Genomic DNA, 25,785 nt, shown 5'->3' with positions numbered 1-25,785 from the left:
GAAATAGAAAAATGGAATGATATCAAAATAAAAAGCTCTATAGTAAAGGAAACAACAGACAGAAGGAAGGGACAACTTAAAAATAGGATAGCATATTTGCAAACTACATGGTTAGAGGAAAGCATATAATAACAAGAAAATCCAATTTATAACTGGGCCAAGGATCTCAATTTTTCGGAAGAGAGTCTTGATACCTTATCAATGGAATAAGGATGACGACACTTCAAAAATGTCATTGTGTGCATGAATATCCCTGTGTATTACTTTGATATCAGATTATAAAAATGTACCATATGACCCCAATTTTAGCCAGCAAAATATGTACACATGTGTATGGAGAAAGGACTGGAAAGATCTACATGAGAATGTCAGCAGTGATTACATTTGGGACTTTTAATTACAGTTAGAATTTTAAGAAGCTGTATGAAATAAGGACTTGAGAGAAATCTGTAGAATTTTAAAGAGATGATAGTATTTTGAGCAGCATCCTTTTTTTGTACAACACTTTGGTTAACAGATTTTATGGTTTTCATGGTTGTAGGAGTTAGGATCATCTTAGGAGTTTAGGAGTTAGGGTCTGTGTAGGCCATCCGTGTAGAGTGATCTTTCCTCTGTGGTACGCAATAATGAAGGGTAAAAGTTGAACTTTAGGTGGCCATAATGGTGGGTGTTGTGAAAAAAACAAGGAAATCTTGAAAAAAAAAATACTGACTATATTTGACCAGTGTTTATATTGTCTAGGACTATAATTGATTCTGGAGTAGTTATGAAAGCAAATTGTTATAGAAATTATGAACAATGTAGAAATTATTCTGAAAACTGAAAACAGATGTAACATATGACCTAAGATGTAAGATATGTCTTACTTTGAGAAATGTAGCCAAAGGAAATGGAATTGGCATATGAAAGAGATACTGTACTCCCATATTTATTGAATCACTATTCATAATAACAAGGATATGGAATCAACCTAGGTATAAGTCAATAGATGATTGAAGAAATGTGGTATATATACACACCGGAGTGTTGCCCATTAAAAAGAATCCTGACATGCAACAAAATCCATGGAATTTGATATCATTATGTTAGGTGAAATGAGGCAAGTAACACAATTTTTTCAGATATTGAAGTTAATATATGTGTATGTATGTTTATATGGATATATGGTAAATAAGTAGATATATGTAAATGTTGCCTCCATTGGATTATGCCCCTGAAGTAATACTTTACCCACCTTTCCTCATTTTATGAGCTTATAAATTTCATGTGATATTAACATATGCATCCCTGTATTTAAAACTTGTGTGTATATATGTATGCACATATAAATATTAAACATACAATGTTATAACATAATTATTACATATTAACATTATATGTTTAATGTTTATATGTGAGGCAAATATGACAGATGTTAAGAATGATTAAATCTGCACTGAAGTCTGTTATTTGTAGTATTCAAAAAATTAATATAAAGGGAACAGATTTCATGTTAGGTATGTTTCTAAGATGACATATTTCCCTCTGTCTTTTCCTGACTCAATCTCTCCCTTTCCTTCCTCTTTTTTTCTTTAATTTTTATAAAGATGTAATTTCAATTCCCTTCAAAATCACAGGCTTCACTCACCACTTACCATAATATTTACAACAAGAAAGAAATAAAGCACATTTAATAGTTTTCAGCCTGGTTAGGGAAGCAAAGCATGGGTATGTGAGTATATTAGCCCCCTAGTTCTCTGGCTTATGTCTCTCAATCCTCATCTTTGTTATGAAGACTTAATTGATGTCTGCTCACTCACACTGTCATTTCCGTGAGGATGGGGTGTGTGTGTGTGTGAGTGAGTGTGTGAGAGTGTGTGAGACAGAGAGAGAGAGAGAGAGATTGTTACTAGTATCACTAAAACCTGACTCTGCCTTATAGACAGATGACAAGCCATAGTTGAAGGAAATGGGCAACACTGTAATAGTTTGGTGGGGAGAAAGAGGTAGACCAAAGAAGATGGAGAAGACTTTAGGAAAGAGGATTTGGACTAAGTTTGAAAAATGTCAGATGTGGTTAAGAAGGCATTTGGGAGATTGGATGTGAAGAAATAGGAAGAAACTGCTCTTTGGGTCCACATGGAAGAATAAAGACTCCAAACAATTGAGCTTTGGATTCTTGATAATGGAGAAGGAAACGTTGATTATGAGAGATGTGAAAGAGTCTGGGAAAGCACAGCATCATAGAAAAAAGATAAAGTATGTGAAGAAAATGTACTAGGGAATCTTACTTAAAAGGAAGTAATAGGGAATAGTTAATGTAAGTAATTCCTTTAGGAAAGCTTATCAATAATTAAGATTTCTAGATTATATGAAGGTGTCAGATATTCATTTTTTCTCTTTTCAGCTATCAAAAATAGTCCATGAGCTGTATGTTTTTTAATTGCTAGGCATTATAATGAATGCCTGAATATGTGAACTTGATTTTCTTTCCCCAATAATTCTATTACTCTCAAGTTACATGTGAGGAAACAGGTACAAGAAGGATTGTATAACTGTGCCCATGGTTACACAGTCAGGAGTAGAATTAGGATTTGAATTTGAATGTCACCAGTTTGACCTCAGAACCTGCAAGTGTAAACCACTGATTCAGGCTTCTCTGTTTATCTTGTGCATATGTGAGCAACTAATAGTAGCAGATGAAAAAGCAGGAAGGATGGCCAGGACAGATGAATAGCTCAAGACGTGACGCTGCCCTGCTGTGCAGAGTGATGACTGCTTGGATGTGCAGTGACATGATCACTCTTGCATATTGTTTACAGCAAGCTGCATAGGAGAGGATTTCAGCAAGTTCATGGAAAGTTGAGGTTGAAAGATGTTTGGCTGCAAATTTTTTTGTCGTGCAATTTTCCCACAATGACTTTTTCACAATTTTTAAGTATCTTCATAAATGATTAAAAGGGCCATCTTAGACTTCTACTATGAAATGCATGAGATCCATTCTCTTTAGATTACCAATTAAAAAATGAATAGGTAAAATTTTGGAAATTCATTTCATTTAACCAATTGAATAAAAATGCTTACATTTTATGGTATATTATCTAATTTTTTTTTAAAAAAACAATCTTATTTGCAAGACAGATTTTACAGAGAAAGATATGAGAGGTCTGTTGTCTGCTGATTCACTCCCCAAGTGACCACAGTGGCCAGAGTTGAGCTGATCTGAAGGTGCGAGCTGCTTCTTGGACACGCATATGGGTTCAGGGGCTCATGCACAGGTTGCCATCCTCTGTTGTTTTCTCCAAAAGATTAGTGGGGAGCTGCATCAGAACTGGAGCGGCTGGGACATGACCTGGCACTCATATGGGATGCTGATGCTGGCAGGTAGAGGATTAGCTTGTTAAGCCACTGTGCCATCCCCAGTTACCTGAACTTTTACAAGCTTTTATTTTTAACATTGATAAAAAAATTTATATTTACCTATACAATATGATTGGAAATACATATATGCTTTCTGGAATGACTGCATTGCCACACATAGTTGCCATTTTGTGTGGTCAGAGCATTTTGCAATTTACTGTCTTAGCATTTTTCAACTAAAAATTATTAACTATAGTCACCATGTTGTACAATAAATCTTTGAAGCTTACTCTTCCTGTATAATTGCAATTTTTACATACTTCAGGTGACATTTCTACAGCTCCCATCTCTAATCTGACCAGACCGTGGTAACCACTGTTAACGTTCTATACGTACATCCTATGAGGTCATCTTTTTTTTTTTATATTCAACATGTGAAAGGGACAATGTTGAATTTTTCTTTTTGTGCCTAACCTGTTTGATATACACAGTGTCTTTCAGATTCACCCGTTTCTGTTAAATGACTGTATTTTCTTGTATGGTTTAATAGCATTCTAGGCATTCCACATTTTATTGACTTGTTCTTCTGTTGGTTAGTTTCTGCTCCATTGGTCTATTTGTCTACTTGGATACCAATACCATAGAAGTTTAGATTACTATAATGTTGTAGTATTATATATACATACAAGTATAAATATATTAATGTATTCTAAGTTGCATTTATTTATTTGAAAGTGTGACAGACACCTTCCATCTGCTGCTTTACTCTGAATGTCTGCACCTGCTACGTTGGGCCAAACCAAAGCAAGGAGCCAAGAAACCCATGTGGGTCTCCCACATGAGTGGTAGGAATCCCAGCATCTTGGGCATCATTTGCTGGTTCCCAGATGTGTTCGCATAAACCTGGATTGAAAGTTGAGATAGGATTCAATCCCAGGCGCTCAAATGTGAACTGTGGGCATCTTGAGAAACAGCTACATCCTCTGGGTCAGAGCTCTTAGCCCAGGTAGCATGTTTGAAAGCCAAGGTGGTGATGCTTTCATCTATTTTTTCTCAAGTTTGCTTTGGGAGTTTGGGGTCTTCTCTAGTTCTATGCAGACTTCTGGGTTGTTTCACTGTAACAGGAATAATTATATTGGTTTTTATAGGGATTGTGTGGAATCCATGGATCATTTTGGGTGATAGGGACATTTTCAACAATATTCTTCCAATCTGTTTCTCAGTTTCTTTCATCTGTTTGTAGTTTATGCTAATGCAGATAATATTACTGTTTGATCTAATTTGCTTTTGTATCCTATGTTTTTACTGAGTTCATTTACTGGTCTCGAAAATGTTTTGGTCAATTTTTAAAGGTTTTCTTCACATAAGCTCATGTTCACAAACATTACAATTTAACTTCTTTTCCTGTTCGAATACCTTCCCTCTAACCCCCCACTGCCCCATTCTTGTCTCATTCCTTGGGTTAGGTGTTCTTGTGCTAGGTTAGACTGTCTCTGTCCTGCCACGATGGACTTGGTGCATGGAGCCAATAATAACAACGCACTGGACTACTGACTGGTGGTCAATAGCTGAAGTTTATTAACAGCACCAGACTTTTAAAGGCAGGTTGTCACATAAGGCCTCCAGGGAGGAGGGGCTTGATCCATTTACATCTCAACAGCAAGGTACAGTTTCCCCAAAACACTGCTAGTTCCTCTAGCAGGTTCTTTATCTAAAACCTGTGAACCAGGGTGTATACTGCTCATACATTTCCTTAATTGTTCCTGGCACCTTCAGGGGAGATTCAGCTGGCTATTGTCTCCCACAATAGCAAAGATTCTGAATCTCCTTCTACATTGGTCTAATATGTTTTTTGTTTTAAAGATTTATTTATTTATTATTGGAAAGGCAGATAGAGGAGGAGAGACAGATCTGTCTACTGGTTCACTCTATAAATGGCTGCAACAGCTGGAGCTGAGCTGATCTGGAGCCAGGAGCTTCTTCCAGGTCTCCCACACAGGTGCAGGATCCTAAGGCTTTGAGTCATCCTTGACTGCTTTCCCAGGCCACGCACAGGGAGCTGGATGGGAAGTGGAGCAGCCGGGATTAGAACCAGAACCCATATGGGATCCTGGCACATGCAGAGTGAGGATTTAACTATAGAGCCAATGTGTCACACTCAGGTTGGACAAAATTTGGGTGTGGGCATCTCTGTCTTGTTCTACATCTTAGAGGAAAAGCTTTCATCTTTTTCCATTGAACATGGTGTTGGATATAAATTGTCTTTGTTGGGAGGGTTTTTGCTACTGATTCATTTGCCATGTTTGTTTCAATATACAACTATTGTTATTTTGTATTCTGTTTTATGTCAAGTCTTCAAAAATAAGAGTGTATTTTGTTCTTAGTAATTCTCAAATCAGATTGGCCACATTTCACATATTCAGTAGACACCTGCAGCTGGTGGTCGACCCATTGGACATTTTGGGTTAGATAGATGAAGTATCTTAGAAGTGAGCTGCTTATTTTTGGTCTCAATGCAAAGGAACTCAAATTTCTTTTGATGTTCTTGTACATTATACATTGTTATTCAGGTTCCCTAAAAGATTTGATGAGCCTGTTCCCAAAGGTTTGTCTTCTCAACAGAGCTCAGGATTCCTAGGCTTCCAGTTGATTTAGAAATTATGTTAGTACTTACTTATCAGATTTATCATATAGAAATCTTTTAATGCATCATTTTTTTGGAGTATACATACAAGAATCACTGAATATCCATTTGTTTCAGAAGTCCTTTCTTTCTGTTAAAAGAAACACATTTGAGCTAATGAACTGAATTTACTGGTCTCTTTTATCCCACAAAGCACCTTAAAATCTTGTTTTCGCAGGAATTTCAGCACTATACATATCTTTTCTGATAGATTCTTGGAGTCTACATAATTAACCTCTTTCCACTGAGCCTGAGGGATTCATATCTGTGCGACCATTAGCTTCTGTAAAACTTTTTTACACTTTGGTCGTGTCTATTTGCCAGAACTTAAGACACTAAGCATAGGTCAATGTAACACTGAATTGACAGCAGTGGCATGTGGTACTGATACAGATGACTGAAGTAAGGTCTGGAAATCCATGAGCATTGTATTTGTGTTGCATAAATCTGTTAGCCAGAAATGTAGCACAAAATGTAGATTTATTTTGAGTATTTGTATCTAAAATCCATTATAAATGTATGTATGTGAATGTGCAGATGAGTATGTACATAAAGAAAACAACCATGTGTCTTTACTTGGACGTTTTGAAGTTTTTGGTGATTAGAAACATTTCAGGTGATGAATCTTGTCAAACAGCTTACCGAGAAGTTCAACAAATGCTGAAAGAATGTTAATTGTGAATAACAGCTGCTTTTGTTGCAATGAATGACGCTGACTTGCAAAGAACCCTTAGTGACATCTTGGTCACTTAGATGAGTTTTTGCCTTTAATATGAAATGAGTTTTTGTCTGTTAATAACCAAATGAGTTGGTATCTCCAAGGGAATGGAACACGTATGCATTTCATAATGACATGAGTAGTCAGTCAGTTTTTGGGATATCCTAAACCTCCTTTACTGAGTTAATACAGAATTTGGGGGTTAATCTTGCTACCCACTGGATGTCACTGTTGCTGCACCAAAAATGTCAAGTAGTCAAGCTTTCTTGAACTCCCCCAAAAGCACACAGGAAGCTTCACATAGGAGGGTTGGTGAAGATGCTGGGAAATGAGATAGAGAAGACTCAGTTTTCAGATTAGCAAAATGTTAATCTGGGTTATTCTTGATTCTTACCACAAGGACTGTTACTTTAATGTTGAAACTAGAGACTTATGAAATGACCCAGAGCTGTCTTTGATAGCACTGTGATGTTTTCATCATTTTGAAGCAGGACAGATGTTTTTACATCTGTTTCTCCTTGTCCCAATGAGAGTTGAAAGGATTCTTGCTTGATTGAGTCCTCTTAGATAAGGAATATGGAAATTATACTTTTTAACCTTGGTGTGACTAGACTGCTAAGTAACAAATGGAAGAAAATATATTTCTTGTGATGACTTGTTTGTGAAAGTTTTGCATTTTGGTGATAATGAATTACTCTAAAGATCTCAAATCTCAAAGAACTAAGACTATATCTTTTGTTATTTATTCTCTTTTGGCCACATCTACTCAGTTCAAGTGACATTTCATTATATATGAAAGATATGCCAACGCTTTAAAATCACAAGAACTCTGGTCCTTAAAGTCCTATTTTGAAAAGAATAGGACAGTATAAAGGTGTGAGAAATGACTTGGAATTGACATGTAAGAATTGGAAATACACATATTTACTTTAATGAGATAGTGTTTCCTGTCTAGTGCTGGCAGTATTTAGCTTTCTAGCAATACTTTTATTGGATCTGGGGAGAATATCATATTCCCTGGTAAGCTTCTTGAAATCATGCTGATTTTTTTCCTCCTGTTCCTTTCAGCATCTTTAGTGTCCAGCGTGCTGTCAGTTGTACAATAAGCATTCAGTAATGTGGGTTGGAATGGATTTGGTGGTGATCTGAATGAGTTACTGTGAAGATGAATTAGTAGCTGTCTCTGGAAGCTGTAGGGAGCTGATGGTCTAGATGTAGAGAAGGCATACTGACAATAAATGGAAGAATCCTTTTATGGTATTTCTGCTCATAAGAGGGCTTTGATATTTACTTTATTAGTTTATGGCACTTGACTGTGTGTGAGGGTCATGCAGTGTTAGAATTTAAGAGAGGCACTATGTTTAAAAGTTAATCTATGGTGAAAACATCAGATTCATCTATTTTAAAATATGTAGAATGATGTTAAATGGTATCTTCATTTATGTAGGTTTCTTAATTATCTTTGTGTGATTGCTTGAAATTGTAAGGGAGGAGATGACTCGCTGAGGATTTTGATACTCAAAAGGAGGTCTGCAGACAGCTTCACTACCATCACCTGCAGCTTGCAAGAAATGCAGAATCTAAAGGCCATGTCTTGGCATGGCTGAACTAAAATCAATTTTGTTATAAGACCCTTGGTGGTTCCTGCAAATATGGAAGTTTGAAAAGAACTGATTTAGGGTGTCTGTTACATTAACAGTAGGTCAAGTACCTGTGGCGGTCTTTACTTAGAACAGAATTTTATTGTCAATATACTAATAGCATACAGTCTTGTTTACTAGAGAATGATTAATGAATGGGGACAGTATAAATGTGTGAGCAGAATTTTCCTGAAGCAATTTGGGAAAGGCCTGTCAGCACATGGAGGGAGGCATTGTGAACTGGCCCAGAAAGGGCAGAAAGTAGACCAGTGCCACCTGATGCCTGCACCCTCCAGCTGCATGATTTCCATTTGGGGGCTCTTCTGTTGCTTCAAGATCAGATGAACCTTGATTTTTTTCCTTCCCACCGCTGCCCCGCCCCCCCAAACCCTAGGGCAGTGATAGTTTGGATTTTGCTTCCTTGCCAGATGCTTCTTTGGGAAAAGAGATTGCTCACTTTATCTAATATTTTCATCTTGCCTGCTCCCACAGATCACTTTTGTGAAGAGACAACTGAGGACCTGTGGATCCTGCAAAACCACGGCTGGACATGGTGCCTGTGAGTACTGGTGCACCGATGGGCTGGGATGTGCTTAATTCATGATTGCACACACATTACAGATTTGTTTATTATTAATGACAGGCAGACGTTTCCTTTAGCTTTGGAACTGCATAAAGTAATAACCTTACCATAAGGGAGACAGGAATTGGGAGATAATAAATATTTATCACCAAATCTCTCACTTTCCTAGCAACCACAAATGGAAGAGGAAATGAGTGTTTAATTTTTTGGAGAGCTGGTGCCAGGAAAACAAAAGCTTAAAAAATGTCATTAATCAAGCAGATTGATTGCTGTGGGTTCTAGAAATCTCAATATGGGTTTTAATCGAGGGAGATGCAGTGACTGAGCACAGTTGAGACACTTTTTGAGATTTGCAATCTTGGCCAGATGCCACTTGCAAAAATGACTCTCATCTATCAGGAGTATTAAATAATACAATCTGGTGGCTCTGTACACAGAACAGCATTATTTTGTTTGCTTTACTGGGCAAAATACACAGTATAGCAACAAAAACCAAGGAAGTGTGTTGTCTCCCAGAGCAACTTGAGTTAATTTCAGGCAATTTACTAATATATTGGAATTGTATTTTGAAGATTATGTATAAATAGAGATGTGTTGTATACATAATTTCTGTACTTTTTATCATATGGGGTGCAGAGCTGGAAGGGAGTCCAAGATCTTCAAGCTGTTGGAAGAGTGACTTAGCATCTGTAGGGCCAAGAATCAATTTTCTCAGTTTGGACATTATCCTATGCTAAAGAGGAAAACACAGAAGTAATATGGGCATTGTCTCCCATCACTACAACCAGCCACCCCCGTGACTTTGAACAAATTGGTTTGTACCTCCAGATTCCAGTCTACTCTTGATGACTGAGAGGATTGAAACTGATGTTTCCTAAGGTCCTACATCATATTATAATTCCAACTCCACAACTCTATTGGTGGTCTTTGTGTTTTCATCTGAAGCCTTATGCTTCAATACCTGTGTGATTTCAGGGTCAAAGACATCACACATTTATTTTTGGTTGTGAGTTTGCTCATTGCTAGCTTTTTAAAAAAATTCAGCTGAACTGTATTTTTAGAATTTCACATTTATTGGTAAGCCATTAAGTAACCATGATTTGACATCTGTCCTAATGGACACATCATATCTTCAGTTAGGACAAGGCAACACAGCTAGTAATGGCATCCCAGTGAATTTTCTTTGACTGTTGGGTGGTTTTTGTGTGATTCATGGTTTGGGTCTGGGTCATCACGACTTAGGAAAGTGTTCTGTGACTTTGTAAAGGAGGATACACAGAAAAGATTGATGGACAGATTTGGAATAGAACAGTCTACTAATTTTAGCCATCTGGTTTTTCATTTGTGTTGTCTACTGTGTTACCTAGTTGTTCATGTGGGACTGTCTTCTTATTTGTCCCAGTGTGTCCAAGACAAGGGAATGTTTTGTATACTAAATTACTAATTCTCAGGACACTGCATTAAATAATCATCTGGCCAGATTTCATGTCTTAACTGAACTCTAAACAGAGCAGACAGTGCTTTGCTCATTTTTCCAATTTTGTTCCTGGCCACTATGATGTTTTTATTGCCCTGGCAAACTAATACATCTCTGAAAATGTCTATGTTATAGCTAGGGAGTAACTAATTCCCCATTTTATCATATCCAATATGTTGTAGAAATGTCAGGATGGCTGTCACTATCACCATTTCACTTTTAGAATTTATATTCAGCTTTGTTACACTATTAAGATACGATTGCCTTTACTGAAAACGGGGCCTGTGTTTAGCGATAAGGACTATCTACCTCTGTAGATTAGTGTGAATGGAGCTAGAGTTTTAATCCTTTTTTTTTAAAAAGGTGCATATTGAAATATCCAAAATATTCTTAAATTTAGTATCATGTAAGATAACTAATCATGTTATTGGTGATTATTATTGGCCTGAAATATACATCTTTAATAGTACATTTTCACCGGTGATAATTTTAAATGAATGTATTCTTCAGCATTCATTCAAATATCTGTGCAATTCTGGGCCAGTATTCTGTGCAGCGCTTGCATTTTCAAGATTCATTTTCTAATCAGTGAAATCATTTACCCTTCTCAGATGCTAGGCCAGGAGTAATGGAGCTGAGAGTCATTAGCTGTGATACGCTGCCGTTTCATCTTTCTGGGAAAGGCAGGAAAAAGAACACCTTAGCATCATCTTTCTTCATCCAAAGAGGAAACAGACACTAATCAACATGCAATTCCACCCCTAAATTTAGCGACTCAATTGTCCACAGTGTCACAGTGCTGTCTGTCACATGGGCTCCTTCCTAATCACAAAGTCTTCTGAAAAAAGTGGCAAGTACTTTTGGTGTTTCCCAAGCGTGATGTGATGCACTGCCCAGGACCATCAGAAGGGAGAAATGATAATGATGGCCAAAGTGATGGCATCTCCCTTTACAATTCCCATCATACAGGGAGTTACAGAGCTTTTCAGAATGCCAGGTAGTAAGTAGGCTCAAGCTTTTACAATGATAAAATCATATATTTGGACAGATTTGCATTCTTATCAAGGAAAGGAACATGATTGATTTAGGCTTCTTGGCAGAAATAATTTAAGAAATTTAAAAACCACTGTGTGAAATAGGAAAGAAATGTTGATAATATGTATTTATAGTTACATAGCATTTTTGAGAATGTAACATGGGAGCTAAATTTTTTATGAATCTTTGTCACTTGGGCATTGATGAAATGTATAGATTGGGAAGGACCAGACCATGAAATTGACAGCATCTGCCTGACTATATCTGATAAATTCAATCCTGTCTTTTCACATTTTTCCCATTTAACCAGACTGTTCCCAAATGTCTTTCACCAATCTTTCATGGTAACCAAGGCAACACAGTAAGTGGGACCCATCTCTCCAGGGATTGCCTCAGTAAAATTTCGACTTCTGTTAGGATTTCTGTCTTAGCATTTTTTTATGGTTAGATTAAAAGTTTACTTTGGATTTTTTGCCTTTCGAAAGGAGTTTAAAGATTGTTTTAGAATTGTTTGATTTTTGTCAAAGCATTCTTTCCACAGGTTGATCATTATCTGACACTTTGGAAAGTTTAAGCAACTTTGGTATTGATTCTAATAGAAGGAAATAGAGACATGAATAAGAGAAAACTGCAGGTAGCCCACAGATTATTGCAGTTTGGTTTTGAATTGAAATTAGAGCATTTTCACTTAAAATGTTTTAAATAGAGGTCTGATTACCTACCAATGCTTAAATGTGTTTTTCCCACTATTGTATTTTCGGCCCCCCATTTTTGGATCTTTACTGCACTATATTCTCTACATATACTGCACTATATTCTTGTTACTGTTATATTTTTAGTCTATTGGTGGTAGTCAGCTGCTGTTTTGTGGGGAAAAGGAAAGAGTTTGGTTTATTGTCACCTGAGTTCTGAAGTACTGTTCTTGAGTGTGCTTTGCATTCAAGTATAAACAGTCCTCTGTACAAAAAACCTAGTTTGTACAGTTGTCATAGTATGACATTCTTGTGACAAGTTGGGAAGTAATGCCTTTGTCTGACCGTAGGATTATTGGAGATATTTTGGAAAACATCAATCACATACAAAAAAAGCAGAAATTAGCCATAGTCTTACCATCCAGAGATAATTGCTGTCAACATTTTGGTGTATTTGCTGCTCCTAACTTTTATTTACATTCACTAATACACACTTATTTCCTTGGAACTGATTTATTCACTACAATTTTATGGTTTTTTCTACATTTTAAATTATTCAATTGTATTTTACTTGTTGTACAATGTTTCCTAGAATGGATTTACTGTGACATATTTCATCAATCTCTCTGTGATGAAATGCATATACCAGAGAATGGTGTGGAGTAACATTTAGCTTTTGTTTTTTGTATATCAGAATGTTTATATTAAATATAAAAATAGATTTAAACAATCATTTAGCATTCATGTTGACATGATGTGCTCTTTGAATTCATATATGAAATGATTGTATGTCCTGTGTAGAGAGAGAATTTAAAGGGAGAACAATGGTGGCTAATTTGTTTGTTGTTACAGTTGGTTGTGGGGGAATTTCTATTGATTCATGTTCTTTGGGGAATTTGTGGATAACATATTAACTATATTATATATGAACTGATCTATTGGTCTCTTGAGGGATATAGCTGGGCAACTGTGATTTAGGTTATGATTTAAAGTGCAAGCATAAGTGAACCACAGGAAAGTGACAGATCAGACCCTTCTAGGCCTTGTGTGATTTCTTCATTAGCCACATTGTCAGATATGAGTGATAATGCCCTGACCCAATCTGGATGGCAACTCCAGCTCTCAGCTTTGGCCCGATTCAGTCCTGGCTATTTTGTGTGTTTGGGGAATGAGCTGGTAGATGGAAGCTTTCTCTGTGTCTGCCTGCCTCTCTCTCATGTGGTAAACATTGGCAATGATAGATTTCTTCTATGTGTAAGTATACTTTTTGTGGTAGGTCTTTTTTTCAGCCACAGAAACTATTAAAACTAAGAATTGTAAATTGAATTTAGAATCAGAACTTAAAATTGCTACATTAGTGTGTTAAACTAAGATTACAAACGATGAAGCATATTCAATCATGTAATTCCTCCTACAATAGTTACAGCATATATTTTAGGAAACAGGTTTTTTGATAACACTAAGGACTGACAAAAATTACTTCAGAATATTGTTTTCATGATGTTTGTTACATTTAAAAAATTCTATTTTGGAGCATGTTATGTGTGAGACATTTTCAGTTGCATATGAATTTAAAAATATATGGCAGATACTACACATTTTTAATGAGCTGACAATAGATTTGGGATAATTTTCATGCATAAAATGGAAATTAAAGTGGGAAATAAATGGGTAAAGACTGCCAAAGAAATTACAACTTATAACTAAATGCAGGAACTAGTACTCCTAAGAAGATATTCTCCTACGCAGTGTATGTTTTTCTTTCTTTAAGAATTATTTTATTTATTTGAGTTAGAGAGAGACAGATGATCCAAGGGGACTGGCATGGTGATTTGTCAAGATAGTCCTCCACTTATAGTGCTGGCATCCCGTATGGGCACAAATTCTAGTCCTGGGGAAGGAGCAAAGGATGGCCCATGGCTTTGGGCCCATGGCCTGCACCTGTGTGAGACACCTGCAAGAAGCTTTTAGCTCCCAGCTTTGGACTGGTTGAGCTCTGGCCATTGTGGTGGTTTGGGTTGTGAACCAGTGGATGGAAGATATGTCTTCCTTTCTCTAATTCTGTAATTCTGACTTTCAAGTCAAAAAAGATACTCCATCTGCCGATTCTCTCCCCAAATGGGCACAGTGGCTAAAACTGAGGCAGGTTGTACCAGCGGCTTCTAGATCTCCCATATGAATGTAGGTCCCATGCAGTTGGGTCATCTTCTATGGCTTTCCCAGGTACATTACCAAGGATCTGGATTACAAGTAGAGTAGCTGGAACTAGAGTTTGCACCCATATGGGAGGCTAGCACTGCAGGCGGTAACTTAATGAGATATAGTACATTACCTGCCCCAAGAAATGTACTTTTGAAAGAAAAGATTTAAAATTTAAAACTGAAAATTTGTTTACATCCATAGGTTTTGATGTGATGTTTTGATATATGTGTATACGTAGATGTTACAGAAAGATTCCACCAAGCCGATGAACATACCCATTGCCTCACTAATTTTTCTTCTTGTGGAGTGGTAGAGACTTTAAACATCTAAGAAATTTTAAGCTTTCAGGTTTAGAGCAAAGCAATTGTCTGTTCAGGCTTTAGGGGCAAAACCAAATACACTTTACAATCTTATCAAGTTTCTCTCAAGTTTGAGATCTTGAATTTTGTGCGCAGACATCACTACTAGAATTGTAAATCCCTTTACTTCCTCCCATATGTGGCATATATGCTTCAGCTGCTGTCTTACTCCTGTCTTCTGTATATCAGTATGTTGTGTATTTTTTGAAGTCTCATTCACACACTCTTGCTGTCAAATTAAAGTTATGCTAAGTGCATATTCATGTGACACTGATGGTTTTTCAGAACAGCAGTGCCATTTTGTATTTCTACCAGCAATACACTTACAAGAGTTTCAGTATCTTAGGCATTTGAATTTGTTCAATGCAGTTCTGACAAAAATGGGAGTAAGTTTGGTGCTGCACCCAAGGCAGCTGAGAAGAGCTGAGCTTTCAATGGAAATTGTTAACAAACAGGATCAGGAGCATGAACATTCATTTGAAGAATTGGACCAGAAAAGTAAACATGGCTTACCCAGTATTATCCTGAAAAAAAAAAAAAGCACAGTCACAGCAGCGGCTTCTAAGAGGTCAAAAGTAATTCAGTTAAAGCAAAAGTTGGACCAGATACTAAGGTGTTTCCATTATTACTTTATGTAGGGCAAAAGAATGTTAGCACTTGCTTGTTAGGATAGTGTATTGAGCAAGTTAGCCAAAGCTTTAATAGTAAAATGCTCAGAAAAGTGTCAACAGGAAGTTATCTATTATGACAACTCTCATTAAATAGGAGTAATTTTGTGAGAATTTGTTACAAATCATTAGATTGCCACTTTAGAGGTTTGATTTGGCTCTAATATTCCTTTTTGCTTCTTAGGCTTAGGGAATATTTGAAGAACCATCCATTTATCTTCAGTTAATGTGAAAAAGGTTACTGTGATGATTAAATTGCAAGGACCTGCAGTTTTAGGGCTAGGCTAAAAGATCAATGTCATCACTTCCAAAAGCGTCTTTAATTGGATGGTGCTTATGATGAGAAATAGTTTTGTTTGCATCTCTTACTTGCATTTTCCGGAAGCTTGTGGAAGTCTCTTCATATTGTTACCGTTGGATTTAGGCTTGTTGTTTTCTGCCTATCCTCTGTTTTTTTCACTCATTTGTTTTTTGCTTCACGTGTTATTATTTGGTAGTTTTTACTGTTTATTGTATAATTTTTCAGTGGTTACTCTGGGGATTATCACGTGTGTGGTGTTTCCAGAGAGAGTATTTTATCATCCAAATCAAAACATAATGGAATTGCAATCATATGTAGTTTTGTTTCTGCTTTTTATGCCATGGTTATGTCTATATTCATCGATTACCCTATCAGATAAGTTTATAATTTTTCCAATAGTTGTGTTTTTGAAGGCACTTAATACATTTCCCTCTTTTGTTCTTGTCCCTGCTCCGCTGGGTTTTGGACTCCACGGTTTCTGATACTCAATCATTTGAATTGTTCTCCACCTGTTTATAACATGTTATTTTCCCCTGACTGCTTTCATGATTTTTCTTTCTGTTTCATTTTTAGCAATTTAGCCATGATAGACCTGTTTGTGGTTTTCTCTGAATTTTTTCTGTTAGGGGCTTGCTATCTTAAGTAAATGGCCTTAACCAAATTTGGTCAAAGTTAGCTATTCTCTAAACTCTCCCTATACTCTCTATTCTCTTCCTGTACTCCTTGCTTCTTATCTCCACATTCTCCAACTCCAGTGACGCAAATGCTAAACCTTGCTGTTGTATGGGCTCTGGGACTCAGTTTAAGTGTTTTTCAAGTTTCATAATATCTGTTGGCCCTATTTCCAAAAATCAAACTCATTCTTCTGTGATCTCTATTCTGCTGTTAAGTTAATCCAGCATGGTTTTCATTCCAAGTGTAGAAACATAGGGAGGGAGAAAAGAAAAAGTGGAAAGAATTGGACCCCAGATTCATACAAGCCCCAGGTTAAAGATGGACTGGGTGCTCAGCTCCTTGCTGAACGTGCAGCTAGACTTTGAGGTGCACTGCTTCTTTAACCTGTGCTAGCTCACTGGCAGCCAAAAAGAAATCACATTTGGTTCTTCTTTTATATTTGCTGCCTCTGCTAAGAACTTCTGTCTTTCAATTTATCTTAAGAACGTTTATCTTTTACCAAGCATAGATATAATAGTCACTTTGAAGCCTTTGACGTTTCCAATATTTGGGTTGTCTTGGGCTTTGCATCTGTTAGGTTTCTTTTCTCTTGAGAATTGCTATCCTTTCCTGTTTCTTTGTATGCTGAGTAAATTGTGACAGTATTTGAACATCTTGAATATTATGTTGTAAAACTCTGGATCCTGTTAGCCTTCTGCAGATAATTGATTCATCTATTTAAATTGAGATGGTAAACTATTTCTGCTAGACTGCTAAATGCCATTTGTGGAGTCCTTGAAAAGCTGCTTTGGCTCTGCCGCCTACATGCATTGGTTAGATGACTCTGGGACATCAGGATGGTTAACATCATAGTTCTAAAGTTCCTATGCTGATTAGAGTATACCTCATGCTCACACAACAGAGGGGTTCATACATGAAAGTAGAAGATAGGTTTTTTTCAACTTTCCCTTTTCCAACATGTTCCCCAGGCTCTCTGGGTTTAAGATGCCCATATTTATGGTAATTTGACCAGAGAATAGTATTTCTCTGGAACTCTTAATTGAGCTGCTACTGTACATTTCAGTGTGAGTAGCATTGTGCTTGGGGCAAAGACATGAGAGAAAAAGAAAAACAAATGGGAGTTTTCCTCCATATTCTTCACACCAAAGGGCCTGTTTTCCCAATTCCTTTGTCTGTAAAGATACTTTCTTCCTGTTGCCAATGTGTAATTACGTTACTGGAGTCCCCTGCAGGGAAAGACATGGGTAAAGAGAATAAAATGAAAACAAAAAACAAGAAACAAAAAACCTCTTGGGTCTGGCCACAGTAGCCTAGTGGATAAAGTCCTTGCATGCACCGGGCTCCCATATGGGCACTGGTTCTAATCCTGGAAGTCCCACTTCCCATTCAGCTCCCTGCTTGTGGCCTGGGAAAATAGTAAAAGATGACCGAAAGCGTTGGAACCCTGCCACCCATGTGGGAGACTCGGAAGAGGCTCTAGGCTTCTGCTTTGGATCAGCTCAGCTCCAGCTGTTGCAGTCACTTGGAGAGTGAATTAGTGGATAGAAGATCTTCCTCTCTCTCCACTCTGTATATCTGACTTTCAAATAAAAGTAAAATCCTTAAAAAAAGACTCTTACATGTTTTACTTGTCCCTATTCCAGGTTCTCTGGTCAAGAGTATGTGGTGTGGCTCTAAGATTTTCTACCTGTAGTGACTAAAAGTTAGTGATATCAGATGAGAGCAGTAAGAGGGAGAAATATGTGGAAACTCACTGCAGTAGGGTTGCTTCTCAAAGTTTTGACTTCTCTCCCAATTTTTCCTATTGTTACTTAGGTTGCAAAGCATTCATGCAATTGCATTTTAGCCTAGAGTATTTGTCATTGCTGGGAGAGAACTTTTTTTAATTGTGGCCAGAACTTGGAAGTTTTGTCCTGTGTTTTGAAAAAGTGAAGGTACTTGGCAAGTTAAGAGAGGATGCAGTGTGCTATTATAGATGATAGATGGTGTTAGGATTTGGAAGATGGCAGTCAAAATGAGGAAAGAATGGGAACAGGAGCTATATTGGAGACAGTTCATTGGACTCAGTAATAAAGTAGAAGAAGAGAATGAGGGAGGAATCAAAAAGGGCGATTCCTCTAATTCTGGTTTGAGAAAATGTGTGGATAGTGTCTCATTTGTTCAGATAAGAAATACTTACAAAAGACTGTTTTCAAGTATGTGTGTTAAAGGATGATCATGAAACATTATGGGATCAGTTTTAGAAATGTACTATATTTCTTTCCCTGCTTTTCAAATAAATAAAATAATAGAAATGTAACAATCCTGCCAGGGTCATATGTTTGGCACAGTGGTTCAGAAGCTACGTGGGATGGCTCCTTTGCATATCAGAACGTCTCAGTTCCAGCCCTGCTTCTGATCCCGCTTCCTGCTAATCTACATCCTGGCAAGCATCAGGTGATGGCTCGAATACTTGGATCCTTGCCACCTACTTGGGAGACCCGGGCTGGGTTCTACATTTCTGGTTTTTACCTGGTTTAGCTCAAATTGCCAACTGTATGAGCAATGTACAAGTGGACAGAGATCTTTTTGTTTCTTTTTTTATAAATAAATAAATTTCACATGTACAGTTGTAAGTGCATCTGAGATGACCAAGTGGAATGTATGTTAATATATGTATATAGTTAGAAATGAATAGGAGACCTTTGAACTGCACATACAAACTTGGAATTGCTTACATAAAAATGGTGATCAAAGTCATTGTTAGGGTTTTACAGAGAATAATTTTATATTGGGTCAAAAAGAGATCAAACCAAATCTTAAAGAACTCATATATTTAATGAATTAATAGATGAAGCACTATGGAAAAGGCAGTTAGAAGAAGTGAATAGAAACAAAGGGAAGAGCAGGAGAAGCGAGTGTGTTGTAGAAACCAAGGAAAGATGGTCTTAAAAATTGGTCAGATCAGTGTGAAATATTCCTAACACATCAAAGAAGATGAAGTTTAAAAAATGGCCCCTTTAGGATTAGAAGTATGAATGTCTTCTGTGACTAGTATGAAGCATGAACCATGCAGTGCAGTGGCAATGTGGTTGCTGTGTTAGAATAGTAGAAAATGACCAAGTGAGAAAAGTTGGAGATCGTGAGTACAGTCGGTAGTTGGGAAAAGTTTGATTATGCAGCGGACTTGGAGGCAGAGTACTGTTGGAGGGTGTGATTTGACTGTTCCACTCCAAGGGTATATGTATTGACAGCAAATGTGGATTGGGAGGTTTTATGGTGATGGAAACTTAAGCTGACTCTGCTTTAGAGGTAAGGCCTATGGGTAGCGATTAGTAGTGTTTGATGAGTTAATCAGAATACAGCCTCCATGACTGAATGCTGGAAACTTTATAAAAGAGACCAGAAGCTATAGATGCATGCTCCTGCTTCCTGTCTTTTGCCACATGATGTCCTGTGGAACCTTGAAGCTATACCAGCAAGAAGCCCATCTCCAGGTATGGGACCTTGAACCTAAATAAGCCTCTTCTTGTATAGTTATCCAGCTTTAGATATTTAATTGTAGTAATAGAAAAGAGTAATAGTTTTGTTTTGGTAAATGGGAGGAAATCGAGTATGTTTCAGACTCATGGGAATGACCTCTTTGAATATAAATGAGTATAAAAAGGAAAGAGGGAATAATGAAAAAAATCAGTTTCCAGGAATGGTCATAGAAAGATGAGATCCAAAGCATCAAGGGATTGACTTTAGGTGGAAGGTGGACCTCAACCTTATTGTAAAAGCTCAGAATAGGGAAAGAGCTTGTGATAGGCAGAGGTTTGTATGCTTGGTAGCAGAAAGTTGAAGGTGTCCTTGTTTGGTGGTCTCTACTTTGTCCACTAAGTATTGGGTAAGGCAATATTCTGATCGAGGAAGGAGGTGGATCATGGCCAGGGAGCACACTGAAGTTTGAGGAAGCAAGTGCTGTGAAGAATGGGAGAATGAGCTGTTCAAGGGAGTACAGTAACACATGACTACTCTACTTTTAACTCTATCTTCAGACACATTTAACTTCTTAAAATTATTGCAGCTTGCTGTATGCTCATTTGCTGAACGTTCACATCTGTTACTACCTTTGCCTGGACCACTGACTATCTTCCCATTTGTTAAAGGCAAGATGTGAGGTCAGGAAGCATGTAATTAGGGTTGATGGTAAGTAACCTGGCTAGCTCTAGGTATAGCACAGGAGCTGCTGTGTAATGCACACTTAAGATGCAGATGCCAAATGAATACAGTGCACTCAGTGTTACAAGAGGCTGAACATATGACTTAGAAAAAGGATGGGACTCTGCCTGCTGACCTGTCAGGATGAAAAGTGTAGTTTCTGAGAAGTGCTCTGTCATTAGCTCAGACATTGGCCGTTTTGCAGCTGTGACAGCAAAGAAAGCACAAGGGAGGTAGAAGACTGCGCCTCCCTTTTGGTGGTAAGTGTAGGGGGAGTGCTGACCCACGTTTTCCCAGCTGCACTAATAACCTGACAGTGCTGAGAGGGGCTGCTGGGGGATACTAGAGGATCAGTACACTGGGAGTAAGGAACACTGCCCTTCCAAATGAACTCTAATTTCTGTTGCACCAAATGTGGTCATAAGACTTGGTGGCAGATTTCCACTTTGTTACTTAATGTTGCTTGTTATTTCAGCAACCTAGGCGCAACAGCTGGACCGTGTGGGATGAAACCAACTTTTCAAGGCAGACAAACACATCTTGGACAGTTTTCTTGGAGAAATATCACTTGTTAGTTTGCAAAAATAAATCCCCCATTATGTGCTCATTCGTAAAAACTGGCAAGTTGCAAGATGTGCACACACACTTATGCATAAGACGAGGCAAGGACAAATTTAAGGCAGAGGAGTGCTTTATAGCTAGGCTGCCTCCTTTCCTTCAAAGTGTGATCAACTACAAGTGCCACTTAGGCACTGGATTTATAGCCACTTTCATGTATGCCCTAAAAACTTGCTTATCTTCAGGAGCTACTAGTTTGCAGAGACAACAAGTTAGTGCTGAGGAGCTCAATTACTCCCATAAAAGATCAATAGCTCACTAGTGAGAAAGCCAAAACCACAGGCTCCTTTCTGTATTGGATGTATTCTCAAGGCATCTGTGAACAGCAAGAAAGTAATAGCTATAAATGCTACTCAATAGGAAGGTTTAGGCCTAGAGGCTACCCCTCCAGTTTGCATTAAGAACCTGCAACTTGGGCTCCCACTTCAAAACTCTGGCCTCAGTCCATATTTCTCTTTCCTTTTGTTATAGTGGTTAGTCTGACTTTTCATAGTGGTTAGACCACTTGCCCTGTCTTGGGTGCACAATTGCTGTTGTGTCTTGTTTCTGGAGTGACTTGTTTTTCTTTGGAAGACTGAAGTCTCTGCTCACCAAAGTACACTTACTGACCCAGTGGGTTTAGTGTTTTCTGGTCTGCTGCAGTCCTCAGCGGCACAGTAATGTAATTAGTAACTGAATCCCTGGGAGGGTGGAAACTTTAGGATTTCTATTTCAGTCAAAGCTGTTTAATGTGTTTTAGGGGCATGGGGTTGATTATTGAAATGCTTTTCTTTGAAGGTCCTCACCTTCGCTTTGTGGCAGAGCGCCTCTCTGAGTCGGAGTGTGGTGAGAACTTGAATCTTGCTCAAGATCATTGGCTCTACAGTAGGGCAAATTATCTGAAAATGAACTTGGCTTCAGAGGAGCTCTGAATTCAAGAATGCATTGTTGTTGGATCATTGTCCATGGTTAGATTGATAGTGGCTTCGAACTACCATAAAATGTTCTAGGGACATTATTTATTTGCAGTAATTGTTAGTGTCTACTAAAAAGTAAGCTGCCTGAGGTCAGGAACCTTCTTGTTTTGGTCTCTGTTGTATTGCCACCATGATGGATACTCAATGAACAAATGTAGGAATCAATGGATGAGAACAGTCTGGAAGTGACAGTGAGGAGCAGAGATGGGAGAAGGAAAACAGGAAGGAAGGTATTATAAAAGCAATGACCATGTAAGACTAAGCTGCTACTCCTCATCTCATTGCACTAATCTGTGGGAACTGGTGAAAAGATCCTGTGTCCACTTTCATATGGCAAGAAACAGATAAAATATGGAAACTGAGGGGTGTGCTCAAGGAGCCTTGGAACGATACCCTTCCTCCTCCTCTCCCCTTCCCTCTCTATATCCTTTCTCTCTTTTCTCCCCATATCTGTCTTTCCTCTGCCTGTTGCTCCCCTTCCCCCAACCCCCCTGATAGAGAAAGAAAAAAGATTTTTGTCCACTGCTTCACTGAAATTCCCACAGCAGCCAGGGCTGGATCAGGCTACAGCCAAGATGCTGTAATCCCACCTCACTCTCCCACCTGGGCTTATATAGGAACCCAAGTAATTGAGCATCATCTGTTGCTCTGGGTCTACATTTGCAGGGAGGTGCAGTTAGGAACTGAACTTAGGCAATTTACTATGTGATGTGGATATCTTAATATGAGCCAGACAACTGCTCCAAGAGCCAAATATTTTCTCTTCCATGTGAATCATGCAAGGCATTGTGGGAACCACTGGATAGCATCTTCCCACTGCTGAGTAAAGAAAAGAAAGATAATGCCATCTCTTCTTGTAACCCTAGATGCATGAAGATAAGTCCCCACTAATGGTGGGTTAATAATACTTGAGTTAGGATGAAGTAGGGATGTCTAATGATGTGGAGACTGAATTAATTACTCCTGGGATTTCTTTTCTCCAGACTTCAATTGAAAAAGGGAGTAGGCTAATGTGAATTTACTAGATTTTTAAAAAATATATAACCAAAGGATACTAAGTCATATAAGAGAGACCATTGTGTATTTGGCTAAACTGGGATATGAATGTGGCTAGGTCACAAAAGGAATGCCATTGAAACCACAAGAAAAGGATTATTTGAGAATGTTTTACTGGCTAAAATAATGTACGAAAAAGTATGAGAGCAACTAAAAAAAGTGGCAGTGATCCAAGTATGAAACAATGCTGACCAGACCAGTCCTTGTGTTAGAGGAGAAAATCACTGTTGAAGTCTCATTTAGTTTTTCTTTATTTTGGTTTTCTGCTTATAAGGCCTAGTAGAGACAAACTTGCTGTCAGGGAGGCAGTATATCATATGAGCAAGGTCATTGTTGTAAAAGATGCTGAAGAGCAGGTTGATGACTTAACAAAAAGAAAGGTGAATGTACAGGAAGTGCGAGATGGAAGACAAGCAAAGAACTCTGAGATCCAAATGGCATTATCCGTGTCTGCCCTATCTCTGCCAGTTCTCTTGGTTGGACACAATGGGAGGTCAAAACCAATTGGGAAGGAGAACTTACTGCCTCCAATAACAATTAGGGGACATCCAGCAATATAATGTTAGCATGAGAAACCAATTAAGTGAGAGCGTTGTTTTGCCATAGACACTGAAAACTATTACACACATGTATCCATGTGGTATTCCTTTATGAAGAAAATCCATTTTTATTTAATTCATAATTTACTATGAAAGCCTATAAAAATAGATGTGAGAAGGCTTTGAAAAGTTCATGGAAAATTAATATTTTAATTGCATTTTTTCTGTAGATATTTTGAGCCTCTGTGTTATATTCAGGTCTCAATTAAGCTAGATGTCTGAACATTTAAGTTTAAGATAAATTGAAAGTGTTTCCAGTATAAAAATGTTCTCCAACAGCTTAAATAGTAACTTTTCTGGTATATGTTAAAATATAATTGATTTTCAGTTGGCTTTACCATCAACATGACTATTTTGAAAAGTAAACTCCAACTGCAAAGAAAGTTATTTTCATGCTTGGCAAAGACACGTTGTTCTAAATAATGATTAAAATGGAGAAATTAGAAGAAACACACAGCTTTTACCCAGCAGGGAGTGTATCTTGAGACTCAATAAATTTAAGCTAATCTGATTTTTTTTTTGAAAAGCACAATTTTTTCTTTATACATAATTGTATCGGCTAGGGATTGCATTTGGCAGAAAATCCCAGAAAAGCTGACAAACAGTGTTTTAAAAATTAATGGGATTATTTGTCTAGTGCTTCACAAAGTGTGGGAGGAAGCAGCTTAAGAATGTCATCAAGGAATGAAATGTTTCCTTTCTTCTTCTGCTAATCATAAGTAATGGCTGTTTTCCTTTGAGGATAGAAAATCCAGACAAGAGGAGGAAGGAGGGTGAGGGGCGTTCCAGGTGACTTCTACTGGTATTTCATTTGATAGAACTGAGTCACATGGTCACTTTAGATGCGAGGAAGTCTGAGAAAATGAGCTTTTTGGCTGTCCTGCCTTTAGACTAAAACAACACAGGAGAGAAATGGTTGGAATGGATAATGAGCTGAACAAGAAAAACTATGGCTTCAGTAATATTATTTTGTGAGAAGGAATTCCATGTAAATACAACTCCGATTACAGATGGCAGACTCGTTAGGTTTAGACACAATGAACTTGAAACATACTTCTGTGTATGAGTCTGTAGTGGGTCACTAAATGGACACTCTAATAAGAATAAAGGGGTTTAAGAAAGGAGTAGGAGTTGCAGGTAACAGACACTAAAAGCAAAGGGGAGAATGGCTGTGGACCGCACAAGATTAAGGCAGCGGACCCTGGAGACGACAACCTGAAGCCCCAAACTGAGTTACTCTCAAACATTTTTTGGGGCTGCTGTTGTAATACTCAAAGTCTCTGAGCAGGTCTGACCTATTGTGCATAGCAAAATCGGTGCTTCATGGAGTTCAGAAACAGCTTATTGTTTCCTTGTTTGATACACAATGAATTGATAGAATATTTTGGCTGCTGTAATTCACCTACCAATACTGAAATCCACATGTCAGCATCTAGATGTACCCAGTATGTGGAAGAAAGTTCAGTAAAAACAACAAAAATGGAAGCCACTCCAGGAATTTCAAATATAGGGAATTGATTCTATAGGTAATAAGAGCTAACCCAAGGAAAAGATTATGAGGTAATGTAGAAATTGGTAATATTGGGAAGCTGCTACCACTCATGATGAAAGCATGGGAATCAATGCTGTTAGCAGAGTGCATAATTGATATTTCCTGGTAGGAGCTAGGAGCTGTCCCTATGGAGCTGGAGCCATGAAGAAATAAAAAGGTACACCAAAAAGTTCATGGAAAATAGAATTAAGAAGTTTATTTGGTGCAAAAATTGAAATCCCTGTGTATTCATAAAATGTATGCTGGGAAAAATTGTGCATAGATTAAAAAAATGCAAAGCATATCTTTCAACTCATTTTTCTCAAACTTCTTGTGAAAAACCATGTGAAGCTTATCTTTCAACTCATTCTACAAACTTTCTCAAGTGCTGCTGGAATTCCTGCCCTGCAGCAAAGAGAATGTGGTGAAGAAGTACTTTGGCTTATCCAGTCTTGCATATACTGCCCCCCC

The 25,785-nt window shown here is 37.8% G+C and overlaps 1 long non-coding RNA gene across 1 annotated transcript in view; it reads left to right on the top strand.

Moving 5' to 3' along the window:
• LOC121170738 overlaps positions 1–25,785 on the top strand; it is a 71,405-nt gene that overhangs the window by 22,868 nt on the left and 22,752 nt on the right. Inside the window, exon 2 of the long non-coding RNA XR_005886046.1 lies at positions 8,873–8,939. This is a non-coding gene — a long non-coding RNA (uncharacterized LOC121170738). The remainder of the gene's footprint in view (positions 1–8,872; positions 8,940–25,785) is intronic.

Source organism: Ochotona curzoniae, unplaced genomic scaffold (assembly GCF_017591425.1).
Source record: "Ochotona curzoniae isolate NIBS_2020 unplaced genomic scaffold, NIBS_Ocur_1.0 contig_1274, whole genome shotgun sequence".
NCBI classification, from domain to species: Eukaryota; Metazoa; Chordata; class Mammalia; order Lagomorpha; family Ochotonidae; genus Ochotona; species Ochotona curzoniae.
This window is presented reverse-complemented; position numbering and strand designations above follow the sequence as displayed.